At 37.3% G+C, this 17187-nt stretch overlaps 1 pseudogene across 1 annotated transcript; it reads right to left on the bottom strand.

Annotated features, from left to right (window-relative positions):
- Positions 1-5495: 5495 nt before the first annotated feature.
- LOC306641965 (ras-related protein Rap-2a-like) lies at positions 5496-6400 on the bottom strand (annotated as a pseudogene). The gene has a single exon. The product of its transcript is annotated as a ras-related protein Rap-2a-like (transcript).
- Between the last annotated feature and the right edge of the window lie 10787 nt (positions 6401-17187).

The following is a 17187-nucleotide window of genomic DNA, read 5'->3' as shown; positions in this document are numbered from 1 at the left end:
TCCATGCGATTGTCCCCTGAATTTCAGCATTTCTGGTGTAATCTCTGTGCTTTGTTCCCATCAAAGAAGTGGAATAACAAGCAATTTAACTGGATTTTGTGTTAAAATTGCATTTTATATGACTGGATTACAGTAATAATTCATCACAGGTTTAGAAAAATTGGCAGGAAACACTTAAAAAAGTAAAAACACTTATATTTACTCTCGTAGTCCTATTGCTAACTTTGATGCATATTATTTACCACACAGACACATACAGAAAGTGAAATTGTACTTGATATATTCTTGTGTAGCCTGTTTTATTCACTTGCCATTTTCTGACATAATAACTTGCCTGGAGAACCTTGACTGTTTTTTCTTTAAAAATTAATAGTTGTATTAGGATATGGCTTATAGTTTATAATTTTGATTTAATTTCCCCAGGTACACAGTGGTACCTTTCAATATATAGATTTAGGCTTTTCTATTGCTGTAAAAATTTTTCCTTAGATTATAGTTTTAAATATTCTTTTTTTAGTATTGTATCATCTCAGGAACTGTAATTTTATTGAAGGTTGGATTTTCTTTGCCCGTCTTCAGTGTTAAATACTTTCTCTTTGACCCTTTTTACTTATTTATCTTGTTCCTTTTCTTTGTTGTTTTTCTTCTTTAGTGAACATTATTAAATTTTCATCCAAATCTATTTCCCTTGGGCCAAGTATAATTTAACCTTCATATCTGATATGGTTTTGTCCTTGTCCTTGATTTCTTTCCTGGGTTCAAGTAAGTTTTCCTGCACATTATTTTATTTATTTATTTTTGATTCATTTAAGTTCTTTTTTGCATATATGATTATAAGGATTTTATATAAAAATATTTCCTAAATCTGTACTAGAGGATATTTAATTCAATTTGGAGTTGAATTCATATCTTATTTATTTCTTATTTATTTATTTAACCTCTTTCATGAGTCTTTTTATTTTTTCTTGTTTTTTTATATTTTATGGAAAGAGTTCCTAGGTTAAGTGCACACTTTTTTTTTTTTTTTAAACTTTCTGCCAGTGTAATAAGTTCAGTATTTTAGTGAAATGATGTTGTAAAGGAGAGAGAATTGATGTCTTGTGGTTTTGTTTCTACAGGATCCTTATTTTTCCACTTGTACTTCCTTTCCTATACTGTGGCTCCAGAGGGGTATCTGTCTCCTCTTTTCCTAGAAGTAATCGCCTCTCTTCTCTATAGCTGATGCCACAAGCAATCAAGTCCCAGGACTGTGTGCAGCATTTTGACATTTCAGTTTTGCACTTTCTCTTTCTGGAGGTGATTCTGTTTGTGCTTTGTGTGTGACTTCTATGCCCCTGGGCTCTTTCAGTGCATTTCAGTAATCCTTCTTTCACCTTGTTTTCCACACACTCAGGTTTGCACCAGTGGGGGTATATACATATTCATTTTGATGAAATTTGGTATTTATTTCTTTAAGTACAAGTAATGTGTGTTCTCTGTCTCCTTGTTAATACGGAAGGAATTATTGCATATTGGTTCTCTTGTGCTCCTTGATATTAGTATGTGATTTTGGTGGCAGAGTGGATGCTTGATATTATTAAGTGCTTTTGATGAGAGGTGCTCGATATTATTGGGTGATTGGGGTAAGAGAGTGAGTGGGGGCTGATGTATAGAGAGATCTGGATTTAAGCAACTTCCATATTCTTGGGACCAGCTAAACCTCCTTGAAGATCATATTTAGTGGCAGTTGTCTTCAACCATTCAACACATGCTCATTGAGCACCTTCTGTGGATTGGGCCCAACAGGCGAGGCATCAAGGACAAAGGAGGTAGTGAAAAATAAAAAAGAAAATATTGAGGTATAGTTAATAACTGGTATGAGCAGGGATGTGAATGGAAAAAGAGCTCCAGGTGTAGGGAGATACATGATGGAAGACATTACCATGAATACATTATGTTGTGCTGTGGACTTGCCATTGTTTTTTGTCTGAGAGTTATCTTTCCACATTTTCACATTTGGAATACTGAGGTAAACACTTCTGTAACTCCATCTTTACCCACATATGTATTTCCTTAGAAATAAGTTCCTAGCGATGGGAACAGCAGTTTAAAGCAGTGCGTCTGTTCACGGGGTGATTTGGCAATTTTGCCAGTGTACTTTTAATTGTCACAGCAGTGTAGAAGACACTGCAGGAATCTGATAGGTGGTAACCAGGCATTCTTATAAAACACAGGTTAGCCCCTCACAATAAAGAATCATCTGCTTAAAGTGTCAGTCCTGCCATTGTTGAGAAAACTTTGGGAAAAATTATTGGAAAAATTAATTTATATTTCCAGCAGTTTGTGTGAGTTTTAATTTCCCTACCTTCTCATTAGCACCGAATATTGTTATATCATCATTAATTTTACAGGTGAAAATGGAAACATTAAAAATGTACATTGTTTTGATAACATGCTAAAAACGTTTTAAGATATTTACTGGCATCTCACGAGTTTGTAAATTATATGTTTATTGTTTATCCATGTTTCTTTTTATGAGCTTGTCATTTTTTTATCACTTTTCCAATTATATACTTTATGAACATTTGTTTAAGTATAGATTTCTTCATATATTTCATGCTTAGAATTCCTCAGGTTCCTTAATCTATAGTGTCTTTCACAAAATGAGAAAAATTTCAGTCACTCTGTCTTCAAATAATGCCCTTTCCACCTCTTCTGCTGTATTTTCTGGAATTCTAAATATATGTGTGTGTCTTGTGTGTGTGTGTGTGTGTGTTATACATATTAATATTATAACCATTATTTCATAATTTTTATTACTTTGTGTTTTCCTGCTTGACTTTGATTACTTTTCATAGAGCTATTTTCCATTTCTTTTCAATTATGTGTACTGTTGTTCTCTTGGGGTTTTTGTTTTTAATTATTGTTTTTATGTGAAGGTTCTATTTCATTCTCAAGTCGGTCTGGATAATTTTGATAATTATCTTGTTTGGTTTTCATATTTTCTTTAAATATAAAAATATTTTATATTTAAGAATCCCTAAGACTTGTCTGATTCTAAAATTTGATTTAATCAACTCTCATTCATGATTGTTTTTTATTGTCTTTTTGTTATTTTTAAATTTAAAAAATGTTTCTTATTTGTTTTAATTAGTTATATATAACAGTAGAATGCACTTTGATAAATCATATATAATGGAGCATAATTTATCATTTTTCTGGTGGTACATGATATAAAAATTACACAGGTCATGTAATCATATATGCACATAGGGTAATAAGGTCTGATTGATTCTAGTATCTTTCCTATCCCCATACCCCCTCCCCTCACTTCAGTCCCTCTACCTAATCTAAAGTAACTCAGTTATTCCCTTGGTCCCCTCCACATTGTGAATTAGTATCTGCTTATCAAAGAAAATATTCAGGTTTTGGTTTTGGGGGGTTGGTTTATTTTGCTTAGCATGATATTCTCCAGCTCCATCCATTTACCAACAAATGTCATAATTTCATTCTTTTTTTAGTTGAGTAATATTCCATCATATATATCCATTCATCTGTTGAGGGGCACCTAGATTGGTTCCTTAGTTTAGCTATTGTGAATTGAACTGCTATAAACATTGATGTGGCTGTATCACTGTAATATACTGATTTTAATTCCTTTGGGTATAAACCAAGAAGTGAAATAGCTGAGTCAAATGATGGTTCCATTCCAAGTTTTCTGAGGAATCTCCATACTGCTTTCCATAATGGTCGCACCAATTTGCCTTCCCACCAGCAATGTCTATCTTTGCCAACATTTATTGTTGTTTGTATTCTTGATAATTGCCATTCTGACTGGGGTGAGATAAAATCTTCGAGTAGTTTTGATTTGCATTTCTCTAATTGCTGAAGATGTCGAACATTTTTTTTTTTTTTATATTTATTGACTGATTTTATTTCTTCTGTGAAGTCTCCATTCACTTCCTTAACCCATTTATTGATAGGGTTATTTGATTTTTTGGTGTTAAGTTTTTTGAGTTCTTTATATATCCTGGAGATTAATGCTCTGAGGTGCATGTGGTAAAGATTTTCTCCCATTCTGTAGGCTCTCTCTTCATGTTATTGATTGTTTCCTTTGCTGAGAAGAAGCTTTTTAGTTTGAATCTGTCCCTTTATTGATTCTTGATTTTATTTCTTATGCTTTAGGAGTCTTGTTAAGGAAGTCAGATCCTAAGCCACCATGGTGAAGATTTGGGCCTACATTTTCTTCTATTAAGCACAGAGTTTCTGGTCTAGTGCCTAAGTCTTTGATCCACTTTGAGTTGAGTTTCTTGCAGGGTGAAAGATAGGGGTTTAATTTCATTTTGTTAATGTGGATTTCCACTTTTCCCAGCATCATTTATCGAATAGGCTATCTTTTCTCCAGTGAATGTTTTTGGCTCCTTTTTCTAGTATGCGATAACTGTATTTATGTGGGTTCGTCTTTGTGTCTTCTATCTTGTACCATTGGTCTACGGGTTTGTCCTGGTGCCAACACCATGCTGTTTTTGTTACTATGGTTCTGTAGTATAAGTTTAAGGTCTGATATTGTGATGCCTCCTGCTTCACTTTTCTTGCTAAGGTTTGCTTTGGCTAGAACTTTTTATTTTTCCAAATGAATTTCATGATGGCTTTTTCTAGTTCCATGAAGAATGTCTTTGGGATTTTGATTGGAATCACATTAAATATCTGTAATGCTTTTGGTAGTACAGTCACTTTGACAATATTAATTCTCCCTATCCAGGAGCATGGGAGGTCTTTCTGTCTTCTAAGGTCTTCTTCAATCTCTTTCTTTAGTTTTCTTAGTTTTCATTGTAGAGGTCTTTTACCTCTTTTGTTAGATTGATTCCCAAGTATTTTATTTTCTTTGAGGCTATTGTAAATGAGATAGTTTTCCTAATTTCTCTTTCTAATTTCAGTAGATTTGTCAGTGTTGTATAGGAACACTTTTGATATATGGTTATTAATTTTATAACCTGCTACTTTGCTGAATTCATTTATGAGTTTTGGGAGTTTTCTGGTAGAATTTTTTGGCTCTTCTAAATATAGAATCATGTCATTGGCAAGTAGTGATAGTTCGAGTTCGTCTTTTCCTATTTGTATCCCTTTAATTTTTTTTTTTCCTATCTAATTGCTCTGGCTAGAGTTTCAAGGATGACGTTGAATAAAAGAATTTTTTTAACCATTTTTTGTGTTAATACTTTTGATTTTAACATTTTGTTCCCTGAAACTTTATGTATGGGAATTCTTTGAAGCCTGCTTTAAAATGCATTTCTTCAGAGAAAGTTTCGTTTTCCTGCGGAGGACTTGTTGGCACTGTCCACCAGGGACCACAAAAAACTAAATTTGACTTGAAAATTTTATGCTGGTAGTACATATCCAGATCTGGACTTCTCTGAGTATAAGATCATGGGTTAGGAAATTTTAGGGACAACATTTTTTCTATTTTATACTCAGTCCAGAAAAAGAAGATAAAATAGTGTAATTGCTAGTGGTCATAGGGATTCTTCTGGTTTCTCCCTCATAATTATTTAAAATTTATACAACAGGTGCTTCTGTCAACTCAGCGACAAGGCTGTCATCGCTTTCAAATGAAACCACCCTGAAGATGGATGGGCTATGCTTTCAAGTTGCAGATGCACAAAAGGGACTGAGGACAATGGTGAAAACTGTAGGGACTGAACCCAAATGTGTCAGAGACATCGACTGCCGATCACTGCTCATCTGTGAATAAGAGCTGCAGTGCGCTGGAGATTCATGGCACGCATCCTGCCAGGTCTGCAAGGGAGCAGACGAGGCTTCTAGCGCCTGCGATGCCAGGCAAATCCTGTCCAGGACGGCCAGAGTCGGATGCTATTGTATGTGACATGCGGAACAGCCCGGATCATCTTTGTCAGGCTGAGCAGCATAGCTCATCTGCCTCACGATTTCTGCAGAGTTCGTCCACCATTGTTTTACTCTTGGCAGAAATCTCCATAAAGGGGCAGCCCCACTCTTCTGCAAGGGCTCGGCCTTCATTGGAGGACACTTCTCGCTCACTCTCCAGGTCCACTTTGTTCCCAACCAAGATGACTGGCACTTTCTCATACCGCTTCACTCGGATGATCTGGTCCCGCATGGGCTTAATGTCCTGGAAGCTCTGCTGGTTGACCAGGCCGTGCACGAGGATGAAAGCCCTGGCCGTTTTTGATGTACAGGTCCCGCATGGACGCGAACTGCTCGGTGCCCGGTGTCCAGGAGCTCCAGCACCGACGGCGACAAGTCCACCTCCATCTCCTTGCGGTAGAAGTCCTCGATCGTGGGGTCGTATTTCTCCATGAAGGTCCCGTCACGAACTGCGGGGTCAGGGCGGATTTCCCTACCCCGCCCGAGCCGAGCACCCCACTTTGTACTCTCGCGTCATCTCTCCCCGGCTGCCGCCGCCGCTGCCCGCGACATAGACCTCCGCCCGCCGCGCTGCCGCCCCCACCTCACGGCAGCGGCGGACCCCGGGCCCTGGCGTTGGGCCAGCAACCGAGAGAGCAGCGGCCCGGGCATGGGCAGAGTGGGGCGGCTAAGCGACCCCGCGGGCGCCGGCAGAGAGTGAGAGCTGATTTTCTTAATTTAGTGATAATTTACTGTTTCTTTAATCTCTGTTCTTTTGGGGTTTTTTTCTTCCTTAAGTTTTTTGAGTTTAATTTATTGTCTCCTTGCCACCCTTCTTTCTGTCCCTCTTTTCTTTCCTTCCATTTCCTTATCTGTCTTTTTTTGCAGTCCTGGAAATCAAAGCCAGGTCCTTGTGCATGCTAGGCAAATGCTCTGCTACTGAACAAACCCCCCATTTTGTTATTCTTGATATTTATACTTAGATAATACATTTTAAATAATTGTCTCTTACGTATGCCCATAAGTCTCTAAGTTTCTCTGTCCAACATGGAATTAGGACATCCCACAAGTTTTTATCTTAAATTTCAAAATGCTCTCTATTTTTTATTTCTGTATTGACTCTTGTTATATATACTAAACTATATTACTGAACTTTATTTTGTTTGGGGATTTTCTAGTTGTATTTTTATTAACTTACTAGTTGAAAAGTCCTCTGTGGTCAATGACTATACTCGGTGATTTTTATCCCCTGAAATTCCTTGAGTATTACTTTATGGTCCAGAATCTGGTTAGTTGTGGTAAATATTTCAAGAACATCAAAATAATGTATATTCTGCAGATGTTGGGTACAATATTCCCTATCAATTTCCTGAATTTTATTGTCAAAATCCTCTTCATTCTCACTTATTGTCTGAGATTGTATTATTGATGTAAATATTATTGATATTAAAACAATCATTTATTGGTGCATGGGATATGGCTTTATTTAAAAAGGGCATCAAGAGTACATTTTCTGAGACCTTGAATATCGATGGCAGAGTTCATTAACCCTTACTATCAGTTTACCTCTTCTGTGCCACAAGTTAGGAAAATTTTCCTTACAGGAAAAGATAGTAGATATTTTAGGTTTTTATGGCCACAGGGTATATATTCCACTACTCTGCTCTGCCATTGTAGCATAAAGCAACCATAGACAATACATAGAAGGCATGATTATATTCCAATAAAACTTGATTTCCAAATTAGGAAGTAAACTCATTTGAGCCTCAGGTCCATATAACTTGCCAACACCTATTCTGTATTCAGAGAACCTCTGATTTATGTCTGGGTATGTAGCTGCCTAAAATAAAAGCTACATTTTCCAACCACTTTTTAAAACTAGGTGTAGCTCTGTGATTAAGTGCTACAAAGTGGAATATAAGTGAAAGCGTGGGTCTGCCTCCCAGTATTTATTGGAATCTTCCTTATATTAATAAGTCGGATAGGATCCAAGATGGCAACTAGAGGGTGACTGCATCTCTTGTTGCTCCAGAACCCAGGATTCAAGAAGGGGAGGCATTGAGAGACTCGGACTAAAATAGAGCCATGGGGTGAGTCACCCCACAGGGTGAAGCTCGGCCCGGGTGGCAGGCCTGGACAGGGGTGGCTTATCAGAGCAGGGCAGGGCAGCTAGAGTCTTCCCCAGGTATCCCTGCTCCCTCCAGCATCGGGATCCTTCCACATGGCCAGCTTCTCGGAGCAGGCCCCCTAGTGAGAGCCTTTCTGCATAGAACCAGTTCTAAGTCCTGGAGCCAATAGCAAGATTGGGCCCACAGGCAGCTTCAGGGACCAGGACAGGGACAGCCAGGGACTTCCCCAAGCAGCCCTGCTCCTTCTGGCGGCAGGCTCCTTTCATGGCCAGCTTCTCAGAGTGACCACCCAGTGAGAGCCTTTCCTCACAGAGCCAGCTCCAAGCCCTGGAACCAGTAGTGGGCTAGGGGCAGCTTTCTTCAGAAGCACTGCATTATCAAGTTCCTCCAAGACTTCAGGCTACTGAAGGCTGGGAGGTGATATACTGGAAATCTACAGGGACAATATAAGCCCATAGAGGAAATCTGCAATATCTCAGAGTTCCACTGACATCTGACCAATATGAGAAAACAAGGGAAGAAAATGTCCCAAACAAAACTAGATACTATATCAATAAAACCCAATGATCGCACAGCAGAAGAAATGTCAGAAAGGGAGTTCAGAATGTACATAATTAAAACAATCAGGGAAGCAAACGAGGAGATGAAAGAGCAAATGCAGGCATTGAAGGAGGAGATGAAAGAGAAAAGGCAGGAATTAAATGATCGCACTAATAAACAGTTAAAAGAGCAAATACGGGAAGCAAGAGATCATTTCAATAAAGAGTTAGAGATACTGAAAAAAAAAAAACCAAACAGAAATCCTTGAAATGAAGGAAACAATAAACCAAGTTAAAAACTCCATAGAAAGCATAACCAATAGGATAGAACACCTGGAAGACAGAACCTCAGACATTGAAGAAAAATATTTAATCTTGAAAACAAAGTTGACCAAACAGAAAAGATGGTAAGAAATCATGAACAGAATCTACAAGAATTATGGGATATCATGAAAAGGCCACATTTAAGAATTATTGGGATTGAGGTAGGCTTAGAGAAACAAACCAAAGGAATGAACAATCTATTCAATGAAATCATATCAGAAAATTTCCCAAATCTGAAGAATGAAATGGAAAACCAAGTATGAGAGGCTTATAGGACTCCAAATATACAAAATTACAACAGACCCACACCAAGGCACATTATTATGAAAATACCTAACATAGAAAATAAAGACAGAATTTTAAAGGCCGCAAGAGAAAAGAATCAAATTACATTCAGGGGGAAACCAATAAGAATGTCAGGAGATTTTTCAATCCAGACCCTAAAAGCTAGAAGGGCCTGGAACAACATTTACCAAGCCCTGAAAGAAAATGTATGCCAACCAAGAATCTTATACCCAGCAAAACTTACTTTCAGATTTGATGATGAAATAAAATCCTTCCATGATAAACAAAAGGTAAAGAAATTTACAAAAAGAAAGCCAGCGTTACAGAACATTCTCAGCAAAATATTCCATGAGGAACAGATGAAAAACAACGATGCAAATAAGCAATGGGAAGAACTAGCCTAAAGGAATAGCAAAATAAAGGAGAAACCAAATCATGTCAAAAACAAAAATGAGTCAAATGACTGGGAATACAAATCATATCACAATAATAACCCTGAATGTTAATGGCCTGAACTCATCAATCAAAAGACATAGACTGGCAGATTAGATTAAAAAGAAAAATCCAACAATTTGCTGCCTGCAAGAGACTCATCTCATAGAAAGAGATACCCATAGACTAAAAGTGAAAGGATGGGAAAAAACATACCATGCACACGGACACAGCAAAAAAGCTGGAGTATCCATCCTCATTTCAGATAATGTGGACTTCAAGCCAAAACTAGTCAGAAGGGATAAAGAAGGACATTACATACTGCTTAAGGGAAGCATAAATCAGCAAGACATAGAAATCATAAATATCTATGTCCCAAACATTGGCTCATCCATGTACATCAAACAAATCCTTATCAATTCCAGAAATCAAATAGACCACAACACAATAATACTAGGCGATTTTAACACACCTCTCTCACCATTGGATAGATCATCCAAACAAAAATTGAATAAAGAAACCATAGATCTCAATAACACAATCAACAATTTAGACTTAACCGACATATATACCATCCAACAAAAAACGAATACACTTTCTTCTCAGCAGCACATGGATCCTTCTCTACAATAGACCATGTCTTATGCCACAAAGCTACTGTTAGCAAATACAAGAAGTTAGAGATACTACCTTGTATTCTATCAGATCATAATGGATTGAAATTAGAAATAAATGACAGAATAAAAAACAGAAAGTTCTCCAATACCTGAAGATTAAATAATACACTATTATATGATGAATGGATAACAGAAGACATCAGGAGGGAAATAAAAAAATTCTTAGAAGTAAACAGGAAAAAAGAGACATCATATCAAAATCTCTGGGACACTATGAAAGCAGTACTTAGAGGAAGATTTATTTCATGGGGCGCATTCAACAAAAGAAGTAGAAATCAACAAATAAATGACTTAACAATAGAGCTAAAAGCCCTAGAAAAAGAACAGCAGACCAACACCAAAAGTAGTAGAAGACAGGAAATAGTTAAAATCAGAGCTGAAATCAACGAAATTGGACCAAAAGAAACAAACAAAAAAATTTACAAAATAAATAGGTGGTTCCTTGAAAAAATAAACAAAATTGATAAACCCTTAGCCACAGTAACAAAGAGAAAGAGGGAGAAAACTCAAATCATTAAAATTTGGAATGAACAAGGAAATACCACAACAGACACGAGTGAAATACAAAACTTAATTAGAAGCTATTTTGAAAATCTATACTGCAACAAAACAGAAAACCTCGAAGACATCAACAAGTTTCTAGAGACATATGAATTACCTAAACTAAACAAGGAGGACATACACAACTTAAATAAATCAATTTCAAGCAATGAAATAGAAGAGGTCATCAAAAGCCTACCAACAAAGAAAAGTCCCAGACCAGATGGGTTCTCAGCCAAGTTCTACAAAACCTTTAAGGAAGAGCTCATTCCAATACTCCTCAAAGTATTCCATGAAATAGAAGAGGAGGGAAACCTCCCAAACTCATTCTATGAAGCCAGTATCACCCTGATGCCTAAACCAGACAGAGACACATCGAGGAAAGAAAATTTCAGACCAATATTGTTAATGAACATCGACGCAAAAATTCTCAACAAAATTTTAGCAAATCGCATATAAAAACATATTAAAAAGATAGTGCACCACGATCAAGTGGGTTTTATCCCAGGGATGCAAGTTTGGTTCAATATCCGGAAATCAATTAATGTCATTCACCATATCAACAGACTTAAAGTCAAGAATCACATGATTATTTCAATAGATGCAGAAAAAGCATTTGATAAAATACTGCATCCCTTCATGCTCAAAACACTAGAAAAAATTGGGGTAGTGGGAACATTCCTTAACATTGTAAAGGCCATCTACGCTAAGCTCATGGCTAATATCATTCTAAATGGTGAAAAACTGAAAGCATTCCCCCTAAAAACTGGAACAAGGCAGGGATGCCCTCTTTCACCACTTCTATTCAACATCGTTCTTGAAACTCTAGCCAGAGCAATTAAACAAACCAAAGAAATTAAAAGGATACGAATTGGAAAAGAAGAACTCAAACTATCCCTGTTCGCTGATGACATGATTATATATTTAGAGGAACCTGGAAATTTCATCAGAAAACTTTTAGAACTCATAAGTGATTTCAGTAAAGTAGCAGGTTACAAGATCAATGCTCATAAATCCAATGCATTTTTGTACATAAGTTATGAATCTTCAGAAAGAGAAATTAGGAAAACTACCCCATTCACAATAGCCTCAAAAAAAAAAAATACTTGGGAATCAATCTCACAAAAGAGGTGAAAGACCTCTACAATGAGAACTACAGAACACTAAAGAAAGAAATTAAAGAAAACCTTAGAAGATGGAAAGATCTCCCATGTTCTTGGATAAGCAGAATTAATATTGTCAAAATGGCCATACTATCAAAAGTGCTATACAGATTCAATGTAATTCCAATTAAAATCCCAATGGTGTACCTTACAGAAATAGAGCAAGCAATTACGAAATTTATCTGGAAGAATGAAAAACCCACAATAGCTAAAGCAATCCTCAGTAGAAAGAGTGAAACAGGGGGTATTGCAATACCAGATCTTCAACTCTACTACAAAGCAATAGTAACAAAAATGGCATGGTATTGGTATCAAAATAGACAGGTAGATCAATGGTACAGAATAGAGGACATGGACACAAACCCAAATAAATACAATTCTCCCATACTAGACAAAGGGGTCAAATATATGCAATGGAGAAAAGATAGTCTCTTCAACAAATGGTGCTGGGAGAATTGGAAATCCATATGCAACAGAATGAAATTAAACCCCTATCTCTCACCCTGCACAAAACTCAACTCAAAATGGATCAAGGACCTTGAAATCAGACCAGAGACCCTGCATTATAGAGGAAAATGTAGGTCCAAATCTTCAAACTTGTTGGCTTAGGATCAGACTTCCTCAACAGGACTTCCATAGCCCAAGAAATAAAAGCAAGAATCAACGACTGGGATAGATTCAAACTAAAAAGCTTTCTCTCAGCAAAGGAAACTATCAGCAATGCGAAGAGAGAGCCTACAGAGTGGGAGAATATCTTTGCCACTCATACTTCAGATAGAGCACTAATTTCCAGAATCTATAAAGAACTCAAAAAACTCTACACCAAGAATACAAATAATCCAATCAACAAATGGGCTAAGAAAATGAAGAGACACTTCACAGAAGATGTACAAGCAATCAACAGATATATGAAAAAATGTTCAACATCTCTAGTAATAAGAGAAATGCAAATCAAAACCACCCTAAGATTCCATCTCACCCCAATTAGAATGGTGATTATCAAGAACACAAGCAACAATAGGTGTTGGCGAGGATGTGGGGAAAACGGTACACTCATACATTGCTGGTGGGGTTGCAAATTAGTGCAGCCACTCTGGAAAGCAGTATGGAGATTCCTCAGAAAGCTTGGAATGGAACCACCATTTGACCCAGCTATCCCACTCCTTGGCCTATACCCAAAGGACTTGAAGTAACATACTACAGAGATAAAGCCACATCAATGTTCATAGCTGCTCAATACACAATAGCCAGATTGTGGAACCAACCTAGATGTCCTTCAATTGATGAATGGATAAAGAAACTGTGGCATATATATACAATGGAATATTACTCAGCCATAAAGAATGATAAAATTATGGCATTTTCAGGTAAATGGAATTAAATTGGAGAGTATCATGCTAAGTGAGATAAGCCAATCTCAAAAAACCAAAGGATAAATGATGTTGCTGATAAGCAGATGATGACATATAATGGTGAGTGGGAGGGTTTAGGGTTAGGGTTAGGGTTAGGTTTAGGTTTAGGGTTAAGGAGGGTGGTAAGAATGGAGGAAGGAAGGACTGTATAGAGGGAAAAGAGGGGTAGGAGGGGTTGGGGGGGAAGGGACAAAAATAACAGAATGAATCAAACAACATTACCCTATGTAAATTTATGATTACAGAAATAGTATGCCTTGACTTCATGTACAAACAGAGAAACAACATGTATCCCTTTTGTTTACAATAAAAAAATGAAAAAAAATAAGTCTGATAGGGTGACCAACACCTAAAAGCAGGACTTTTTACAAAAAAAATCTATGCAAGTTAGTAAATTAGTTTAACAGCTCCATAGATGCCAGTCAGTAAAAGATGGAAGTCTCCTAGGTCACAGCCTTTATTCCTCACAGTATAAACAAGAAGTTTCAGCATTGTGTTGGTAGTTTCCTGAACCTCAAATTCTACAGTGGTGCAGAGAGCCTGCATTATGAGTGTGTGTCATAGTTGATTTACTAAGTGTAAGAAGTCTTTTACTTTAATAGGAAACAATTAGCAAGCCCACTGTGCCCAGAAGATAACAGGTATATCACAGAACTATGTGATATGTGCCATGTAATGACTTCAAGATTTCCAGTTGCATAAAGAAATTTGAGAGGTGGTCCCAGGTAAAAGAATGATTAAGGCTTTATCATTTGGGTACCTTCATCAACACGTGTACTAAATCAAGAGTTATATGGTAGACTTCCTTTCAAAAATGCATTTCAAAAAAAGTATTTGTTGTTTCTTTCATTTCCTCCTTCAGATGTCTGCAATTGGGGATGTGATAGCTAGAGAGATTGAGGAACTTCAGTCAGAATGTAATTCTTTTTTTTTTATTGTAAACAAACGGGATACATGTTGTTTCTCTGTTTCTACATGGCGTAAAGGCCTACCATTTGTGTAATCATAAATTTACCTAGGGTAATGTTGGTTTGATTCATTCTGTTATTTTTTCCCTTCCCCCCTCTCCCCCGTCTTTTCCCTCTATACAGTCCTTCCTTCCTCCATTCTTGCCCCCCCAACCCTAACCCTAACCTTAACCCTAACCCTAACACTAACCCCTCCGACACCCCATTATGTGTCATCATTCACTTATTAGCAATATCATTTGTCCTTTGGTTTTTTGAGATTGGCTTATCTCACTTAGCATGATATTCTCCAATTTCATCCATTTGCCTACAAATGCCATAATTTTATCATTCTTTATGGCTGAGTAATATTCCATTGTGTATATATATATATATATATATATATATATATATATATATATATATATCACAGTTTCTTTATCCATTCATCAATTGAAGGACATCTAGGTTGGTTCCACAGTCTTGCTATTGTGAATTGAGCAGCTATGAACATTGATGTGGCTGTATCTCTGTAGTATGTTACTTCAAGTCCTTTGGGTATAGGCCAAGGAGTGGGATAGCTGGGTCAAATGGTGGTTCCATTCCAAGCTTTCTGAGGAATCTCCATACTGCTTTCCAGAGTGGCTGCACTAATTTGCAACCCCACCAGCAATGTATGAGTGTACCTTTCTCCCCACATCATTGCCAACACCTATTGTTGCTTGTGTTCTTGATAATCACCATTCTAATTGGGGTGAGATGGAATCTTAGGGTGATTTTGATTTGCATTTCTCTTATTACTAGAGATGGTGAACATTTTTCCATATGTTTGTTGATTGCTTGTAGATCTTCTGTGTAGTATCTATTCATTTCCTTAGCCCATTTGTCGATTGGATTATTTGCATTCTTGGTGTAGAGTTTTTTGAGTTCTTTACAGATTCTGGAGATTAGTGCTCTATCTGAAGTATGATTGGCAAAGATTTTCTCCAACTCTGTAGGCTCATTCTTCGCATTGCTGATAGTTTCCTTTACTGAGAGAAAGCTTTTTAGTTTGAATCTATCCTAGTTATTGATTCTTGCTTGTATTTCTTGTGCTATGGGAGTTCTGTTGAGGAAGTCTGGTCCTAAGCCGACATGTTGAAGATCTGGACCTACTTTTTGTTCTATAAGATGCAGGATCTCTGGTCTGATTCCAAGGTCCTTGATCCATTTTGAGTTGAGTTTCATGCATGATGAGAGAAATGGCATCCATTTTCTTTGTGAGCTTGAAAAATGCTGTTCCAGGCCCTTCTAGCTTTTAGGGTCTGGGTTGAGAAATCTGCTGATAGCCGTATTGGTTTCACCCTGAATGTAATTTTTCTTTTCTCTCGCAGCCTTTAAAATTCTATGTTTATATTGTATGTTGGGCATTTTCATTATAATGTGCCTTGGTGTGGGTCTGTTGTGATTTTGTACATTTGGTGTCTTAAAGCCTCTTGTACTTGATTTTCCACTTCATTCTTCTGATTTGGGAAATTTTATGATATTATTTCATTGAGTAGATTGTTCATTCCTTTGGTTTGTTTCTCTGTGCCTTCCTCAATCCCAATAATTCTTTTCTTTTTTTTGTTTGCGGTACTGGGGATTGAACCCAGGGCCTTGTGCTTCCAAGGCAAGCACTCTACCAACTGAGCTATCTTCCCAGCCCCCAATAATTCTTAAATTTGGTATTTTCATGATGTCCCATAGTTCTTGGAGATTCTGTTCATGATTTCTTACCATCTTCTCTGTTTGGTCAACTTTGTTTTCAAGATTAAGTATTTTGTCTTCAATGTCTGAGGTTCTGTCTTCCAAGTGTTCTATCCTATTGGTTATGCTTTCTATGAAGTTTTTAATTTGGTTCACTGTTTCCTTCATTTCAAAAATTTCTGTTTGGTCTTTTTTCCGAATCTGTATCTCTTTATTGAAATGATCCTTTTCTTCCTGCACTTGCTGTTTTAACTGTTGATTGGTGCAATCATTCAAGCCTGCATTTGCTGTCTTATCTCATCATTTGCTTCTCTGATCATTTTAATTATGTACATTCTGAACTCTCTTCAGACATTTCTTCTGCCATGCTGTCATTGGATTTTATTGAAGTAGCATCTAGGTTTTTTTGGGACATTTTCTTCCCTTGTTTTCTCATATTGCTCATGCATCTTCCCCACTAGGAATGCAAATCTGAGGCATTGCAATTTCCCCCCTACAGACTTAATAGTGTCCCTGCAGATTTCTAATAACTCACCTCCTAGTCTTCAGTAGCCTGAAGTCTTGGAGGAACTTGATAATGCAGTGACCCAAAAAGGATGCTGCTCCTCTAGGGATGGTGACCTCCAGGTCAGGTATATCCCTTGTTAGTGGGCAGAGATATCTGCACATGTTGATAGATGGTCAACCGCAGGGGCACTAGACCGTGGGCTGGGGCCCAGCTGGTCTGGGCCTGGGTCTCCGGGCCTACCTCCCTGGCAGGGAAGACTCGCCCAGCAGCTCTGCGCTGGTCCCAGTTCTCTGGGTCTACCTCTCTGGCATGGAAGTCTCACCTGGTGGCTCTGCGCTGGTCCTGGTTCTCTCAATATTTCTTCTTCTTGAATCCTGAATCATGGAGTGACATGGAGTGTAGTCACCCTCTAGTCCACCATCTTGGATCTCCTTCTTCTATCTTTATTATATCATTGATTTCTAATTTCATTCCATTATGATTAGATAGAATACAATGTATTATCTATATTTCTTTATATTTGCCAAGAATTGCTTTGTGGCCTAAGATGTGGTCTATTTTAGAAAATGATCTGTGTGGTGGTGCATTCAGTTATTGATGGATGAAATATTCTACATATGTCTTTTAAGTCTAAATTATTA

This window comes from Sciurus vulgaris, assembly GCF_902686455.1.
Source record: "Sciurus vulgaris genome assembly, chromosome: 12".
In the NCBI taxonomy this organism is placed as follows: Eukaryota; Metazoa; Chordata; class Mammalia; order Rodentia; family Sciuridae; genus Sciurus; species Sciurus vulgaris.
The sequence above is the reverse complement of the archived record's forward strand: the minus strand, read 5'-3'. Positions and strand labels throughout refer to the sequence as shown.